The sequence below is a fragment of the Hyla sarda genome, chromosome 4 (genome assembly GCF_029499605.1).
Source record: "Hyla sarda isolate aHylSar1 chromosome 4, aHylSar1.hap1, whole genome shotgun sequence".
Classification (NCBI taxonomy): domain Eukaryota; kingdom Metazoa; phylum Chordata; class Amphibia; order Anura; family Hylidae; genus Hyla; species Hyla sarda.
Genome location: NC_079192.1, coordinates 249,121,257 through 249,139,687, shown reverse-complemented (window position 1 = coordinate 249,139,687; position 18,431 = coordinate 249,121,257). Strand labels below are relative to the sequence as shown.

At 39.8% G+C, this 18,431-nt stretch overlaps 1 protein-coding gene across 2 annotated transcripts in view; it reads right to left on the bottom strand.

Annotated features, from left to right (window-relative positions):
- The window catches only part of TMEM168 (transmembrane protein 168), a 34,545-nt gene extending 16,770 nt beyond the window's left edge, over nucleotides 1–17,775 (bottom strand). The window contains exon 1 of one of the 2 annotated variants that reach the window (XM_056573890.1): nucleotides 17,449–17,775. The gene's annotated coding sequence lies outside the window, so the exon portion shown is untranslated. The remainder of the gene's footprint in view (nucleotides 1–17,448) is intronic. The other variant, XM_056573891.1, reaches the window with a different exon arrangement.
- Nucleotides 17,776–18,431: the final 656 nt, after the last annotated feature.

The window sequence follows — 18,431 nt, the reverse complement described above, 5'->3', positions numbered from 1 at the left end:
GATCTTAAGGATTTAGGTGCCACCCATATAGCTAGGGAAACTTAGGGTGCAACAGGAGGTTCCTGATCTTCGGTACCGCCCTTTTTAGGGCGTCCATGCCGCTTAGGTTGAGGTGATCTAGACCAGGACCCAACAGGGCCAGAACAGGTCTCCCTAGGCCCACTCTAATCCCCCCTCCTCTCTCTCTAAAATAGGGTTGTCCAGTCCACTAATCATTCCGTGGATCTCTGATTTCCTTCCCTTCCCCCCCCCCCCCCCCCCCAATTAACAATACCAAACCATAAACTATTCTCCTTTACTATATTCCCCTTTACACATTTACATATCTATATAAATTGAGTTTCTTTTCTATAGTCGATTTGCTAATATGCATTACTACTATCTATACTACTTTTGTTTTTTTTGCTTGTACCCATCTCTACCAATGATTTAGAAACCTAGTATTGACATTCTAACTTAAGACATCACTATGTCCTCCAGTACAGACTCCTATGAAATATTTCAATGTACCATTTAAAATATGGGTGGGAGTGGGATAAAAACTTGGATCAGGGTCAGGATTGTATCTATTACCTATGTAACCAACACAGGACTAAAACTCTGGTTTATGGCGGTTCATTATGTGATCATTAATTGTATGTAGATATACTGATAACCTATGTGTTATGCAGAGAGAAGGTCATAATTGTGTAGTAGGCATACTGACATCCAGGACTGGATCATTAAAGATGCCTATCACAGTGCACAGATGGAGACACAACGGACTCTATACTGGGCATAATTATTTTATTTATAAGTTAGTACCTGTTCCATGCCTTTAGCCTAAGTCAGTGTTTGTTTATTTATATGCTCACAACTTAGCCGATAACGCATCCGACGTGTGAATACTGCTGAACCCGATCTATCCCGATATCGGGACTGGAGCGGGGACCACGCCCCCTTGAGCGGCGTCATGGGGACGGGCCTCCAATGACGTAAATAGGGTGCGCCTCGGCTTGATGGAGACGCCGGCGTGTTCACCTGACACGCAGACAGCCCGGACACCGCTCCGGTACTCGCTGCCACAGCAGCGACTCAGACGCACTTTATCTTGAACAAATGAATGTGAGTAGTTCAGATAACACTTTATTACCTACTTCTTGCTAGTTATTATGCGGCTACTTTCTATATATGCTCCACACACTCTGCCTGATTGTGATTTTAAATAAGGGCATATTATTATTATTTTCAGTGCCCGGCTCTCTCACTTTATTTGATCCAGTAGACAGTAAGTACCCACTTGCTAATGCACGAAAAACAGCAAAGAGGGGTAAGTCATCTACTGGTTACTAAGGGAGATGTCCATGATTTCTTATCGTTATAGGCACTAACCGGGATTGTGAGAAACGCCCTATCTGGTCTCTGGACGCGATAGCTAATCACAGAGTCGGAGCTCTTTTTGACGCAGTTTACTCTATGGTGGTTACTCTCTGGGTGTCATTAGTTGACAAATCTGCCTTTTTAAAGAGATATATACAGTGACATATTAACGAGATACCTGACTCCAGAGTCTGCTATAACCATATACCTAATCCCCTGAAGAAGTGTGGGGGATAACTATATATTCTAACCCCTACATGGAAACGCGTTGGGAGAGGGAGAAAGGAAAATATATTGATTAATATTGTTCGAATACTCTATGTGATAGTGTCAACATCCTATCCAGGATGGGATTTGAATACTATATGTGATATTGTAAACATATTATCTAGGATTACAATACTATAGCATGGTGTGTACCTAACCACTGGTGCTATACCTACCGCGTCATTTGTCTTAATAGTCGCTACAGTGTGTTAATATCACTTCCTGAAGATACCATAATTATTTATTATTTTTTGTTTGTGGATCGGTATTTTTTAAAATACACCATTAAAAGTTACATTTTAGAAGGCACCTCAGTCCCTGGTAGGGACAACATATATACATTTTTTCTTGATTTGCTGCCGAGAGGAACTATGTACTAACCTGGGTATATGTATGGCCAAACATTTCATACATTAATATTACCACTATAGTGGTCTCAGACTGTAGCCCTCCAGATGTTGCTAAGTAACTCACCGACTTCCGACGGATCCAGGGAGCTGCGTCGCCGTCCTCTTCTTCCGCCGATCGTCGCCCGCTGCTGCCGCTGATCGTCGCCCGCTGCCGTCGCCGATGGGTAAGTGGATCTTGGGCGCCGGTCCCTGTCGGTTTCCCCGTCCTGCCCCGCCTATTGTGGGTGGGCAGAATGGGGAAACCGAAAGTAAACCCCTCCGCCCCAGATCTGCTATTGGTGGTCGCGTCTAGACCACCAATAGCAGAGATAGGAGGGGTGGCACCTCTGCCACCTCACTCTTATTGCTTCAAGGGGATCGTGGGTGTCTAGGACATCCGCAATCCCCTTTATTTTCCGGGTCACTATAGACCGGTATGACCCGGAATAGCCGCAAATCGCAAGTGTGAATTCATCATGATGACCCCCCCCTGGGCATTTGCGCGGGGTGCCCGGCGGGGACCGAAATTCCCATGGGCGTACAGGTACGCCCTTGGTCCTTAAGTACCAGGGAGCAAAGGCGTACCTGTACGCCCTTGGTCCTTAAGGGGTTAAAAGGGTACTCCGGTGAAAAACTTTTTTTTTTTTTTTTTTTTTTAAATCAACTGGTGCCAGAAAGTTAAACAGATTTGTAAATTACTTCTATTAAAAAATCTTAATCCTTCCTGTACTTATTAGCTGCTGAATACTACAGCGGAAATTATTTTCTTTTTGAAACACAGAGCTGTCTGCTGACATCACGAGCACAGTGCTCTCTGCTGACATCTCTGTCCATTTTATGAACTGTCCAGAACAGCACATGTTTGGGGATTTCCTTTTACCCTGGACAGTTCCTAAAATGGACAGAGATGTCAGCAGAGAGCACTGTGCTCATGATGTCAGCAGACAGCTCTGTGTTTCAAACGGAAAAGAATTTCCACTGTAGTATTCAGCAGCTAATAAGTACAGGAAGGATTAAGATTTTTTTAATAGAAGTAATTTACAAATCTGTTTAACTTTCTGGCACCAGTTGATTTAAAAAAATAAAAAATAGTTTTTCACCGGAGTACCCCTTTAACCTCTTAAGGACCCATGACGTATGCGTACGTCATGAGTCTCGGTCCTGCGATATAACGCGGGGTCACACGGTGACCCCGCATCATATCGCGGCGGGCCCGGCGTCCTAGTAAAGCCGGGACCCGCCTCTAATAGCGCGCGGCATTGATCGCTGTGCCGCGCGCTATTAACCCTTTAGCCGCGCGCTCAAAGCTGAGCCGCGCGGCTAAAAACTAAAGTAAAAGTGCCCGGCTAGCTCAGGGAGCTGTTCGGGATCGCCGCGGTATAATCGCGGCATCCCGAACAGCTGTAGCACAGGAGGAGGTCTTCTTACCTTCTCCTGTGCTGTCTGATCGCCGAATGAATGCTTCAAGCCTGAGATCCAGGCTTGAGCATTCAATCGCCGAAAACACTGATTGATCCATTACTATGGAGATGGATCAATCAGTGTAAAAGATCAGTTAATGCAATGTTATAGCCCCCTATAGGAGCTATAATATTGCATAAGAAAAGTGTAAAAAAATCATTAACCCTTTCAATTATCCCTTCCCCTAATAAAAGTTTGAATCACCCGGCATTTCCAAAAATAAAAAAACATTATGTAAATAATAATAAAAATGAACATATGTGGTATCGCCGCGTGCGGAAATGTCCGAATTATAAAAATATACCGATTTTTAAACCGCTCGTTCAATGGCGTACGCGCAAAAAAATTCCAAAGTCCAAAATAGTGCATTTTGATCACTTTTTATACCACAAAAAAGTGAATAAAAAGTGATCAAAAAGTCTGATCAGAACAAAAATGGTACCGCTAAAAACGTCAGATGACGGCGCAAAAAATGAGCCCTCATAGCGCCCTGAACACAGAAAAATAAAAAAGTTATAGGGGTCAGAAGATGACCATTTTAAACGTATAAATTTTCCTGCATGTATTCATGATTTTTTTCGGAAGTAATACAAATTCAAACCTATACAAGTAGGGTATCATTTTAACCGTATGGACCTACAGAATAAAGACAAGGTGTCATTTTTGACAAAAAATGTACTGCATAAAAACAGAAGCCCCCAAAACTTACAAAATAGTGTTTTTTCATCAATTTTGTCGCACATTGATTTTTTTTTCCCGTTTCACCGTAGATTTTTGGGTAAAATGACTAATGTCATTACAAAGTAGAATTAGTGATGCAAAAATTAAGCCATTATATATAATTTTAGGTGAAAATTTTTAAGAGTTATGATTTTTTTAAAAGTTAAGGAGGAAAAATTGAAAATGAAAAAACGGAAAAAGCCCGGGTCCTTAAGGGGTTAAGTATGCACCATTTTCATGTGTAATATATAACATTCTCAACAGACTTAATACAGATGTGTACATAAAGCCTTAACCCCTTGGGGACTTTCGTTTTTTCCTCGCAACCCTTTCAATTTTGCACCTACAGACTCATATGATGGCTTTTTTTTTTTTTTTGCACCACCAATTTTATTTTAATGACATCAGTCATTTTACCCAAAAATCTATGGCTAAACCAAAAAATAAAAAATCATTGTGCGACGAAATTTACAAAAAAAAAACACCATTTTGTAACTTTTGGGGGCTTCCGTTTCTACGCAGTAAATTTTCGGTAAAAATGACACCTTATCTTTATTCTGTAGGTCCATTCGATTAAAATGATACCCTATTTACAGTCATGGCCGTAAATGTTGGCACCCCTGAAATTTTTCAAGAAAATGAAGTATTTCTCACAGAAAAGGATTGCAGTAACACATGTTTTGCTATACACATGTTTATTCCCTTTGTGTGTATTGGAAATAAACCAAAAAAAAAAGAGGGAAAAAAAAGCTAATTGGACATAATGTCACACCAAACTCCAAAAATGGTCTGGACAAAATTATTGGCACCCTTAACTTAATATTTGGTTGCACACCCTTTGGAAAAAAATAACGAAATAATTAAATCAGTCGATTCCTATAACCATCAATAAGCTTCTTACACCTCTCAGACGGAATGTTGCGTCCAGATGTTAGCTGCAAGTCAATAGTAAACTGCAAAATGCCAGATTCACTTGGCGTTTTTCAGTTTGGCTCTTTTTTTAATCCTTTTGACGTTTTTCAGCAATTTCGGGCTCAGAGGCTGGATTTTCAAAACGCCCGACAAAACCTAGTTTAGCGTTTTTTGCCTGGAAATCGTGGCATTTTCCTCACATAGAAGTCTACGGGAGCGCAAGAACACCAAGAAAAACGCTATGTTGGTTTTAACTTTTGCATTTTTGCAGGTGGTTTTTATTCTTTTTTGGATTTTAGTGATCCAAAAAAAGTGATGGAGATACCTTTTTTATTAAAATTTTGTAGGGTACCATTAAAAAAAAAAAAAATTATAAAAAAGATTATTTCGACATTTTTATTCATTTTTAAACAGGGATCAATTTATGTGGGCGGGTAAAGCACTAAACATGTAGCCAACAATAATAAAAATGTAGTGTGTGTGTTTTTCAAATTTTTTAGGTAGTACTACTACTCCCAGCTTTGAACACAATGTTGCATGATGGGAGTAGTAGTACCTGTACTAATAGACAGATCGCCCGTTGCGATCCTCCTGTATAATGTATAAATGCGGCCGGCCGCTCTTCTATGGTCCCCGGCACTGCCGTATATTTACACCTGTTCATATTTCCTGCAGAGAGCTGTGACTGGCCAGATGGTTCCAGCCAATCACAGCAGTGCAGGGGAACATAGGAGAGCAACCGCATCTAAACATTATACCGGAGGATCACAGCGGGTGTCAGTAGTGATACCCGCTGTTCTTAACTACAAGTACTACTACTCCCAACATGGAGCAAACTCTGCTCCTTGCTGGGAGCTGTAGTACCTGCATTAATAGACCGATCGCAACAGGTGTCAGAAGTTAGGTGCAATCTGTCTATTAATGCAGGTACTACAGCTCCCAGCATGGAGCAGAGTGTGCTCCATGTTGGGAGTAGTAGTACTTGCAGTTAAGGACACATCACAGCGGATGTCACTCCTGACACCCGCTGCGATGATCCTATCTATTGCAGAGATGGAGCGGCTGTATACAGCACTCCCCATCTCTGCTCTGTACTCCAGCCAGTGATGTGAATAGAACATCGCTGATTCATATTTCCCTCAGAGCGGCGATTGGTTGCAACTAGAGATGAGCGAACTTACAGTAAACTCGATTCGTCACGAACTTCTCGGCTCGGCAGTTGATGACTTATCCTGCATAAATTAGTTCAGCTTTCAGGTGCTCCTGTGGGCTGGAAAAGGTGGATACAGTCCTAGAAGACTCTTTCCTAGGACTGTACCCACCTTTTCCAGCCCATGGGAGCACCTGAAAGCTGAACTAATTTATGCAGGAAAAAGTCAACTGCCGAGCCGAGAAGTTCGTGACAAATCGAATTTACTGTAAGTTCGCTCATCTCTAGTTGCAACCATCCGGCCAATCACCACTCTGGGTGGGAAATATGAATCAGCGATGTTATATTCACATCACTGGCCGGAGTACAGAGCAGAGATGGGGAGTGCTGTATACAGCCGCCCCGCATCTCTGCTATATTATGGGCGATCGCATCGGGTGTCAGTAGTGACACCCCAGACGATATGTCTATTAGTACAGGTACTACTACTCCCATCATGGAACAGTGTGTTCCATGCTGGGAGTAGTACTACCTAAAAAATTAAAAAAAAAATTTTAATAAAAAAAAAAGAAAAAAAAAGTTAAAAACACACACACTTTTTATTATTTATTAAAATTTTGCTAGAAAAAAAAATTAAAAATAAATTTTTTTACATCCCTACTGCATTCTTTTTTTTACCCAACATTTTTTTTTTTTTTTTTTTTTTTTTACAAAAAACGCCAAAGGGGCAAAAATAGGCAAATGTGGAATTCGCCTTTTTTGGGCATTTTTTCTGGCGTTTTTTCCTTTGTGTGGAACAAAGAAAAAACGCCTGAAAAAATTCCAAAACGCCAGGAAAAACAGTGGCAGTTTTTCTGGCGTTTTTAAGCCAAAATAAATAAATAAAAAACCCAGTGGAATTCCAGCCTTATTGGAAGGGCGCCTTTTCCCAACAGCTATTTTAAGATCTCTCCACTGGTGTTCAATGGGATTTAGATCTGGACTCATTGCTGGCCACTTCAGAACTCTCCTGTGCTTTGTTGCCATCCATTTCTGGGTGCTTTTTGACATATTTTTGGGGTCATTGTCCTGCTGGAAGACCCAAGATCTCGGATACAAACCCAGCTTTCTGACACTGGGCTGTACAGTGTGACCCAAAATCTGTTGGTAATCCTCAGATTTCATGATCCTTGCACACATTGAAGGCACCAAGTGCCAGAGGCAGCAAAACAACCCCAAAACATCATTGACCCTCCACCATATTTCACTGTAGGTACTGTGTTCTTTTCTTTGTAGGCCTCATTCTGTTTTCGGTAAACAGTAGAATGATGTGCTTTACCAAAAAGCTCTATATTGGTCTCATCTGTCCACAAGAGGTTTTCCCAGAAGGATTTTGACTTACTCAAGTTCATTTTGGCAAAATGTAGTCTTGCTTTTTTATGCCTCTGTCAGCAGTGGGGTACTCCTGGGTCTCCTGCCATAGTGTTTCATTTCATTTAAATGTTGACGTATAGTTTGCATTGACACCGATGCTCCCTGAGCCTGCAGGACAGCTTCAGCCTCAGACAGTTCTCTTCTCCTCTTTCTGTTATCCATGCTTAGTGAGGCACACACAAAGACACAATGCAAAGACTAAGTGAACTTCTCTCCTTTTTATCTGCTTTCTGGTGTGATTTTTATATTGCCCACACCTGTTACTTGCCCCATGTGAGTTTAAAGGAGCATCACATGCTTGAAACAATCTCAGTTGTCCAAAATTTTGAAAGGGTGCAAATAGTTTAGGAGGTTTTGCCATTTATGGAGTTTGGTGTGACATTATGTCCAATTAGCTTTTTTTCCTCTTTTTTTGGTTTAGTGCCAATACACACAAAGGGAATAAACATGTGTATAGCAAAACATGTGTTACTGCAATTCTTTTCTGTGAGAAATACTTCATTTTCTTGAAAAATTTCAGGGGTGCTAACATTTACTGCCATGACTGTATATAGGTTTGATTTTGTCGTACTTCTGAAAAAAAATCATAACTACATGCAGGAAAATATATACTTCTAAAATTGTCATCTTCTGACCGCTATAACTTTTCCCGTGTACGGGACGGTATGATGGCTAATTTTTTGCGCTGTGATCTGAAGTTTTTATCGGTATTGCTTTGATAAGACTTTTTGATCGCTTTTTATAAATTTTTTTATGGTATAAAAAGTGACCAAAAATACGCAATTTTGGACTTATGAAATTTTTTTACGTGTACGCCATTGATCCTGCGGTTTAATTAAGGATACATTTTTATAGTTCGGACATTACACACGCAGCGATACCACATATGTTTATATTTATTAAATTTTTTTTTTTTTAAGGGAAAAGGGGGGTGATTTGAACTTTTATTAGGGAAGGGGTTAACCCCTTAAGGACACAGGGTGTACCTGTACGTCCTGAGTCCTCTCCCGTTCTATAATAGTGGGTGGGGCCCAGCCTCTAACAACGGCTGTGGCTAATAGCGTGCGGCACTGATCGCGGTGCCATGCACTATTAACCCTTTCAACTTTGAACACCGCGTCTAAAGTGAAAGTTAACTACCCCCGTCTAGCTCAGTGGGCTGTTCGGGACCGCCACGGCGAAATCACGGCGTCCCGAACAGCTGGATGACACGTGGAGGGTCCCCTACCTTCCTCCTGCATGTCTGATCGCCAAATGAACTGCTCAGTGCCTGAGATCCAGGTATGAGCAGTCAAGCGACAGAATCATTGATCAGTGTTATCCTATGGGATAATAATGATCAATGTAAAAGATCAGTGTGTGCAGTGTTAGAGCCCCCTATGGGAGCTATAACACTACAAAAAAAAAAAAAAAAAAAAAGTTAAAAAATAAAATAAAAAAGTGTAAATAAAAATAAACATGTGGTATCGTCGCGTGAGGAAATGTCCGAAATATATAATAAAATATAATAAAAAGATATTGTTAATTAAACTGCACGGTCAATGGTGTAGGCACAAAAAAATTACAAAGTCCAAAATTGCATATTTTTGTCACTTTTTATATAATGAAAAAATGTATAAAAAGTGATTCAAAAATCCAATCAATATTACAAATATGGTACCGCTATAAACTTTAGATCACGGCCCAAAAAATAAGCCATCATAACGCCCCGTACGCCGAAAAATAAAAAAGTTATAGGGGTCAGAAGATGTCATTTTTAAACGTATAAATTTATCTGCATGTAGTTATAATTTTTTCTGCATAGGGTCATATTGCAATGTGTATGGCCAGGTTATAAAGTTATAGGAGGAAATGTGTACCCTATACAGGCAGCACAGGGTCATATTGTAATGTTTATAGTCAGGTCATAAGAAGCTATGTTCCCCATCCAGGCTGCACAAAGTCATATTGTAATGTGTATGGCCAGGTTATAAGATAATAGGAGGATATGTTCCCTATACATGTTGTTTAGGGTCATAGTGTAATGTGTATGGCCAGGTTATAAGATATTAGGAGGCTATGTTCCCTATACATGTTACTTAGGGTCATAGTGTAATGTGTATGGCCAGGTATAAGATAATAAGAGGCTATGTTCCCTATACATGTTGAGTACCTCTTGACAAAGGGAAACCGAAACGATCGTAGGGGTCTGGGCTCTGCAGTCTAATATGGGTAAGCTTACTATATGCACTTTATCTTACTAGTCTTTGTGTCTCTTTGCAGTCTGCATGGATCCATAGATAAGCGCCTGTGCTATCATTATATTATCACACTATTATTGCGCAATATTATATTTTTGTATATATATGCACATGCAAGTTGAAATCTATTTTTATTCGTTTGTACTAATTCATACCCTGTTATACCCACAATTGTGGTCAGTGTATACTTTGAATACCGTATATATATAGCACTTTAGTAGCAATAACCAGAGATGCAGCGCAGTTCTCTTAGAGACTGAGACACTATATTAATTGATTGTTACATCATAATATATGGTAGCCCATTGCAGCTGGCAGTAGCCCTACTTTTTTTGTACTGGAACTCAACCTAATCCCAATTTCAATTTTTGGCGTCTGTTCACACTGTGTTTTTAAAATTTGTACTAATAAAATCATGATTTTAATTAAGGAATTGTTTGAACTCGATTTTCTTTTTGTGTACATCATATTGCAATGTGTATGGCCAGGTTATAAAGTTATAGGAGGAAATGTGTACCCTATACAGGCAGCACAGGGTCATATTGTAATGTTTATAGTCAGGTCATAAGAAGCTATGTTCCCCATCCAGGCTGCACAAAGTCATATTGTAATGTGTATGGCCAGGTTATAAGATAATAGGAGGATATGTTCCCTATACATGTTGTTTAGGGTCATAGTGTAATGTGTATGGCCAGGTTATAAGATATTAGGAGGCTATGTTCCCTATACATGTTACTTAGGGTCATAGTGTAATGTGTATGGCCAGGTATAAGATAATAAGAGGCTATGTTCCCTATACATGTTGTTTAGGGTCATAGTGTAATGTGTATGGCCAGGTTATAAGATATTAGGAGGCTATGTTCCCTATACATGTTGTTTAGGGTCATAGTGTAATGTGTATGGCCAGGTATAAGATAATAAGAGGCTATGTTCCCTATACATGTTGTTTAGGGTCATAGTGTAATGTGTATGGCCAGGTTATAAGATATTAGGAGGCTATGTTCCCTATACATGTTGTTTAGGGTCATAGTGTAATGTGTATGGCCAGGTTATAAGATATTAGGAGGCTATGTTCCCTATACATGTTACTTAGGGTCATAGTGTAATGTGTATGGCCAGGTATAAGATAATATGAGGCTATGTTCCCTATACATGTTGTTTAGGGTCACATTGTAATGTGTATGGCCAGGTTATAAGATAATAGGAGGATATGTTCCCTATACATGTTACTTAGGGTCATAGTGTAATGTGTATGGCCAGGTATAAGATAATAAGAGGCTATGTTCCCTATACATGTTGTTTAGGGTCATAGTGTAATGTGTATGGCCAGGTATAAGATAATATGAGGATATGTTCCCTATACATGTTGTTTAGGGTCATAGTGTAATGTGTATGGCCAGGTATAAGATAATAGGAGGATATGTTCCCTATACATGTTACTTAGGGTCATAGTGTAATGTGTATGGCCAGGTATAAGATAATAGGAGGATATATTCCCTATACATGTTACTTAGGGTCATAGTGTAATGTGTATGGCCAGGTATAAGATAATATGAGGATATGTTCCATATACATGTTACTTAGGGTCACATTGTAATGTGTATGGCCAGGTTATAAGATAATAGGAGGATATGTTCCCTATACATGTTACTTAGGGTCATAGTGTAATGTGTATGGCCAGGTATAAGATAATAGGAGGCTATGTTCCCTATACATGTTGTTTAGGGTCATAGTGTAATGTGTATGGCCAGGTATAAGATAATAGGAGGATATGTTTCCTATACATGTTGTTTAGGGTCATAGTGTAATGTGTATGGCCAGGTATAAGATAATATGAGGATATGTTCCCTATACATGTTACTTAGGGTCATAGTGTAATGTGTATGGCCAGGTTATAAGATAATAGGAGGATATGTTTCCTATACATGTTGTTTAGGGTCATAGTGTAATGTGTATGGCCAGGTATAAGATAATATGAGGATATGTTCCCTATACATGTTACTTAGGGTCATAGTGTAATGTGTATGGCCAGGTTATAAGATAATAGGAGGATATGTTCCCTATACATGTTGTTTAGGGTCATAGTGTAATGTGTATGGCCAGGTATAAGATAATAGGAGGATATGTTCCCTATACATGTTACTTAGGGTCATAGTGTAATGTGTATGGCCAGGTATAAGATATTAGGAGGCTATGTTCCCTATACATGTTACTTAGGGTCATAGTGTAATGTGTATGGCCAGGTATAAGATAATAGGAGGATATGTTCCCTATACATGTTACTTAGGGTCATAGTGTAATGTGTATGGCCAGGTATAAGATAATAGGAGGATATGTTCCCTATACATGTTGTTTAGGGTCATAGTGTAATGTGTATGGCCAGGTTATAAGATAATAGGAGGATATGTTCCCTATACATGTTGTTTAGGGTCATAGTGTAATGTGTATGGCCAGGTATAAGATAATAGGAGGATATGTTCCCTATACATGTTGTTTAGGGTCATAGTGTAATGTGTATGGCCAGGTTATAAGATAATAAGAGGCTATGTTCCCTATACATGTTGTTTAGGGTCATAGTGTAATGTGTATGGCCAGGTATAAGATAATATGAGGCTATGTTCTCTATACATGTTACTTAGGGTCATAGTGTAATGTGTATGGCCAGGTATAAGATAATAGGAGGATATGTTCCCTATACATGTTACTTAGGGTCATAGTGTAATGTGTATGGCCAGGTTATAAGATAATAAGAGGCTATGTTCCCTATACATGTTGTTTAGGGTCATAGTGTAATGTGTATGGCCAGGTATAAGATAATATGAGGCTATGTTCTCTATACATGTTACTTAGGGTCATAGTGTAATGTGTATGGCCAGGTATAAGATAATATGAGGCTATGTTCCCTATACATGTTACTTAGCGTCATAGTGTAATGTGTATGGCCAGGTATAAGATAATATGAGGCTATGTTCCCTATACATGTTACATAGGGTCATAGTGTAATGTGTATGGCCAGGTATAAGATAATATGAGGCTATGTTCCCTATACATGTTACATAGGGTCATAGTGTAATGTGTATGGCCAGGTATAAGATAATATGAGGCTATGTTCCCTATACATGTTACATAGGGTCATAGTGTAATGTGTATGGCCAGGTATAAGATAATATGAGGCTATGTTCCCTATACATGTTACATAGGGTCATAGTGTAATGAGTATGGCCGGGTTATAAGATAATAAGAGGCTATGTTCCCTATACATGTTACTTAGGGTCATAGTGTAATGTGTATGGCCAGGTTATAAGATAATAGGAGGATATGTTCCCTATACATGTTACTTAGGGTCATAGTGTAATGTGTATGGCCAGGTATAAGATAATATGAGGCTATGTTCCCTATACATGTTACATAGGGTCATAGTGTAATGTGTATGGCCAGGTATAAGATAATATGAGGCTATGTTCCCTATACATGTTACTTAGGGTCATAGTGTAATGTGTATGGCCAGGTTATAAGATAATAAGAGGCTATGTTCCCTATACATGTTGTTTAGGGTCATAGTGTAATGTGTATGGCCAGGTATAAGATAATAGGAGGATATGTTTCCTATACATGTTGTTTAGGGTCATAGTGTAATGTGTATGGCCAGGTATAAGATAATATGAGGATATGTTCCCTATACATGTTACTTAGGGTCATAGTGTAATGTGTATGGCCAGGTATAAGATAATAGGAGGATATGTTCCCTATACATGTTGTTTAGGGTCATAGTGTAATGTGTATGGCCAGGTTATAAGATAATAGGAGGATATGTTCCCTATACATGTTGTTTAGGGTTATAGTGTAATGTGTATGGCCAGGTATAAGATAATATGAGGATATGTTCCCTATACATGTTACTTAGGGTCATAGTGTAATGTGTATGGCCAGGTATAAGATAATAGGAGGATATGTTCCCTATACATGTTGTTTAGGGTCATAGTGTAATGTGTATGGCCAGGTTATAAGATAATAAGAGGCTATGTTCCCTATACATGTTGTTTAGGGTCATAGTGTAATGTGTATGGCCAGGTATAAGATAATATGAGGCTATGTTCTCTATACATGTTACTTAGGGTCATAGTGTAATGTGTATGGCCAGGTATAAGATAATATGAGGCTATGTTCCCTATACATGTTACTTAGCGTCATAGTGTAATGTGTATGGCCAGGTATAAGATAATATGAGGCTATGTTCCCTATACATGTTACATAGGGTCATAGTGTAATGTGTATGGCCAGGTATAAGATAATATGAGGCTATGTTCCCTATACATGTTACATAGGGTCATAGTGTAATGTGTATGGCCAGGTATAAGATAATAGGAGGCTATGTTCCCTATACATGTTACTTAGGGTCATAGTGTAATGTGTATGGCCAGGTATAAGATAATAGGAGGATATGTTCCCTATACATGTTACTTAGGGTCATAGTGTAATGTGTATGGCCAGGTATAAGATAATATGAGGCTATGTTCCCTATACATGTTACATAGGGTCATAGTGTAATGTGTATGGCCAGGTTATAAGATAATAGGAGGCTATGTTCCCTATACATGTTACTTAGGGTCATAGTGTAATGTGTATGGCCAGGTATAAGATAATAGGAGGATATGTTCCCTATACATGTTGTTTAGGGTCATAGTGTAATGTGTATGGCCAGGTTATAAGATAATAAGAGGCTATGTTCCCTATACATGTTGTTTAGGGTCATAGTGTAATGTGTATGGCCAGGTATAAGATAATATGAGGCTATGTTCTCTATACATGTTACTTAGGGTCATAGTGTAATGTGTATGGCCAGGTATAAGATAATATGAGGCTATGTTCCCTATACATGTTACTTAGCGTCATAGTGTAATGTGTATGGCCAGGTATAAGATAATATGAGGCTATGTTCCCTATACATGTTACATAGGGTCATAGTGTAATGTGTATGGCCAGGTATAAGATAATATGAGGCTATGTTCCCTATACATGTTACATAGGGTCATAGTGTAATGTGTATGGCCAGGTATAAGATAATAGGAGGCTATGTTCCCTATACATGTTACTTAGGGTCATAGTGTAATGTGTATGGCCAGGTATAAGATAATAGGAGGATATGTTCCCTATACATGTTACTTAGGGTCATAGTGTAATGTGTATGGCCAGGTATAAGATAATATGAGGCTATGTTCCCTATACATGTTACATAGGGTCATAGTGTAATGTGTATGGCCAGGTTATAAGATAATAGGAGGCTATGTTCCCTATACATGTTACTTAGGGTCATAGTGTAATGTGTATGGCCAGGTATAAGATAATAGGAGGATATGTTCCCTATACATGTTGTTTAGGGTCATAGTGTAATGTGTATGGCCAGGTATAAGATAATATGAGGCTATGTTCCCTATACATGTTACATAGGGTCATAGTGTAATGTGTATGGCCAGGTATAAGATAATATGAGGCTATGTTCCCTATACATGTTACATAGGGTCATAGTGTAATGTGTATGGCCGGGTTATAAGATAATAAGAGGCTATGTTCCCTATACATGTTGTTTAGGGTCATAGTGTAATGTGTATGGCCAGGTATAAGATAATATGAGGCTATGTTCTCTATACATGTTACTTAGGGTCATAGTGTAATGTGTATGGCCAGGTTATAAGATAATAGGAGGATATGTTCCCTATACATGTTACTTAGGGTCATAGTGTAATGTGTATGGCCAGGTATAAGATAATATGAGGCTATGTTCCCTATACATGTTACATAGGGTCATAGTGTAATGTGTATGGCCAGGTATAAGATAATATGAGGCTATGTTCCCTATACATGTTACTTAGGGTCATAGTGTAATGTGTATGGCCAGGTTATAAGATAATAAGAGGCTATGTTCCCTATACATGTTGTTTAGGGTCATAGTGTAATGTGTATGGCCAGGTATAAGATAATATGAGGCTATGTTCCCTATACATGTTACTTAGGGTCACAGTGTAATGTGTATGGCCAGGTTATAAGATAATAGGAGGATATGTTCCCTATACATGTTACTTAGGGTCATAGTGTAATGTGTATGGCCAGGTTATAAGATAATAGGAGGCTATGTTCCCTATACATGTTGTTTAGGGTCATAGTGTAATGTGTATGGCCAGGTATAAGATAATATGAGGCTATGTTCCCTATACATGTTACATAGGGTCATAGTGTAATGTGTATGGCCAGGTATAAGATAATATGAGGCTATGTTCCCTATACATGTTACATAGGGTCATAGTGTAATGTGTATGGCCAGGTATAAGATAATATGAGGCTATGTTCCCTATACATGTTACTTAGGGTCATAGTGTAATGTGTATGGCCAGGTATAAGATAATATGAGGCTATGTTGCCTATACATGTTACTTAGGGTCATAGTGTAATGTGTATGGCCAGGTATAAGATAATATGAGGCTATGTTCCCTATACATGTTACTTAGGGTCATAGTGTAATGTGTATGGCCAGGTATAAGATAATATGAGGATATGTTCCCTATACATGTTACTTAGGGTCATAGTGTAATGTGTATGGCCAGGTATAAGATAATATGAGGCTATGTTCCCTATACATGTTACTTAGGGTCATAGTGTAATGTGTATGGCCAGGTATAAGATAATATGAGGCTATGTTCCCTATACATGTTACTTAGGGTCATAGTGTAATGTGTATGGCCAGGTTATAAGATAATAGGAGGATATATTCCCTATACATGTTACTTAGGGTCATAGTGTAATGTGTATGGCCAGGTATAAGATAATATGAGGCTATGTTCCCTATACATGTTACTTAGGGTCATAGTGTAATGTGTATGGCCAGGTATAAGATAATATGAGGCTATGTTCCCTATACATGTTACATAGGGTCATAGTGTAATGTGTATGGCCAGGTATAAGATAATATGAGGCTATGTTCCCTATACATGTTACTTAGGGTCATAGTGTAATGTGTATGGCCAGGTTATAAGATAATAGGAGGATATATTCCCTATACATGTTACTTAGGGTCATAGTGTAATGTGTATGGCCAGGTATAAGATAATATGAGGCTATGTTCCCTATACATGTTACTTAGGGTCATAGTGTAATGTGTATGGCCAGGTATAAGATAATATGAGGCTATGTTCCCTATACATGTTACTTAGGGTCATAGTGTAATGTGTATGGCCAGGTATAAGATAATAGGAGGCTATGTTCCCTATACATGTTGTTTAGGGTCATAGTGTAATGTGTATGGCCAGGTATAAGATAATAGGAGGCTATGTTCCCTATACAGGTTACTTAGGGTCAGATATGTCAATAAAGGAGGACAAGCAGGAAGTTACAAAGAAGCTTCTTCCCCCAGGCTGACTGCTCCTGCAGGGGAATACAGCACCGTACAAGGCTGCTGCAGGCAGGGAAGACGCTCTGTGTGTACAGGGTTTACCAGCCCCAGCACACCCCTTCAGCGCCGGACACAAGTCCCCTGACAGCTTACCTGACCCTCTTGCACGGTCCAGAGTGACCCACAGCAGGACGGCTGCCGCTTGTCATGGGCACCGTTCACCCGCTTAACTCACCGGCACCTTGCCGCTGCCACACGGAGCTCAGTCAGCGTCAGTTACTGTTCTCTCGGTATATCCATTAAAGTTTCCCTGTTTCCGCAAGTGCCGCCATGTTGAAGCCGTGTCACAAGCTAGGGGAAGCAGGAAGGGACAAACAACCTACGGCAGCGTTCCCCTAGCGACCTTTACTGTAGTGAGTGATATGGTTGAACGGCAGCGTTTGTTTCTTGGGAGACTATAATGTTAACGTATACAGGTGAAAAAAAAACTAAAAAAAAAAACTGACAATGAGTCAGAGAACTGAAGACTCAACTGACGACCGAGTCCCGTTTAGAGACCACAATCTGCGACCATTTATATAGCTATCATAAATCGTTGCCCCACATACAGTTCCAGAGAGAGTGCCCCCACATACAATGTCTGAGAAAGTGCCCCCATATACAGTACTGGAGAGCGCCCTTCACATACAGTGCTAGAGAGAGTGCCCCCCACATACAGTGTCTGAGAAAGTGCCCCCACATACAGTACTGGAGAGTGCAGCCACATACAGTGCTAGATAGAGTGCCCCCCACATACAGTGCTAGAGAGAGTGCCCCCCACATACAGTGTCTGAGAAAGTGCCCCCACATACAGTACTGGAGAGTGCAGCCACATACAGTGCTAGATAGAGTGCCCCCCACATACAGTGTCTGAGAAAGTGCCCCCACATACAGTACTGGAGAGCGCCCTTCACATACAGTGCTAGAGAGAGTGCCCCCCACATACAATGTCTGAGAAAGTGCCCCCACATACAGAACGCCCTTCACATACAGTGCTAGAGAGAGTGTCCCCCACATACAGTGCTAGAGAGAGTGCCCCCACATACAATGTCTGAGAAAGTGCCCCCACATACAGTACTAGAGAACGCCCTTCACAT